Below are 1279 nucleotides of genomic sequence, written 5' to 3' on the forward strand. Positions count from 1 at the left end.
GTTTGCTAATATATCGTTCACTTTTCTCGACAATTTTAGTAATGCTTTCCACTCGTCTCGATTTAAGACAATGCCTTTTTTCGATGGTAGAAGTTTTCCGTCGTCGTTACTCCCGTAATAACGTATGTGTATCTTCAGGATACCGTTAAACTCACCTACACTTATGTGAATATTTCTATTTCCTATCGGTACAGGCTCCATCGTGAAGAAAATTGAAATAGAAAATAAAATCTAAGTTAATTAAAACTCAAACGCACAAAAAAAAATAGAAGAAATCACTTCGAACGTATTTTTTTAACGGAAAAGGCAAGCTCGCTGCAGTGGAATGGAAAAAACGAACAGCAGAGCTGAATTTATAGGGTAAAAGAATGCTGACTTTACAAGACTGGGCAAAAAAAAATGCTGACGTTGTAGGCGTGGCCAAAAAAAAATGCTGACTCCATAAGCGCGGGAATAGTTATATCAAACGATGGGAAAATACCCAGAGCAAGGTTAAGACTTTATGACCCGTCATCTCAAAACGGTATTAGATCGGAATGAACAAGATAAAGAAAATTGAGTTTAGCGTCAAAAGAGTCAACATTAGGGAAGTTTATTATTTTGAAATTTAACTTACAAAACTCTATTTCCTCAACAAAAGCATTTATTTTAACTCAAATTTAATACAACAGGTTCAAAATTCAATTATACACAAAAGGTTAATCCAAGCTTAACACCGTTTTGAAGTGATTGGTTACGTTTGTTTTTTAAAGTGTTTTTTTTTTTTTTTTTTACGCAGAATATGAAATGTAAACATATGTTTGAACTTTTCAACGACAGAACGGTGCCATCGTAATGAATTACGGCGCCATCTTAATGAATTTTACAGCTGTAAAGGGCGTGAGAAAAGTAAAACGATAGCACAGATGTTTATTACAAAGTGCTTACGATGCTTTTGACCTAGAATATCAGGTTTAAGTGCTGTTTTCTCACGAATACAAAATATAAGTTAATTTTCTCTAACTGAAATTACCGGACGCCTGGAAAAAAAATTATATAGACGAGAACAAGGAACCAAAGAGGATAAGGTTCAAATTCAGGTTCTGAATGAAAGAGTTATATTTAGGACGTGTCTGAAAGTATGGTGTTAACTAGTAACGAGTCTGAAAGAGGATTCGAATTATATTCGATAAACAGTACAGAAACTGGGTTAGCGTCAACTCTATGTATAATAGATAGACAGATAGATAGATGGAGAGAGAGAGAGAGAGAAAGAGAGAGAGAGAGGGATAGATAGATA

Source organism: Berghia stephanieae, chromosome 8, assembly GCF_034508935.2.
Source record: "Berghia stephanieae isolate SIO BIC M18660-M18661 chromosome 8, UCSD_Bste_1.3, whole genome shotgun sequence".
NCBI classification, from domain to species: Eukaryota; Metazoa; Mollusca; class Gastropoda; order Nudibranchia; family Aeolidiidae; genus Berghia; species Berghia stephanieae.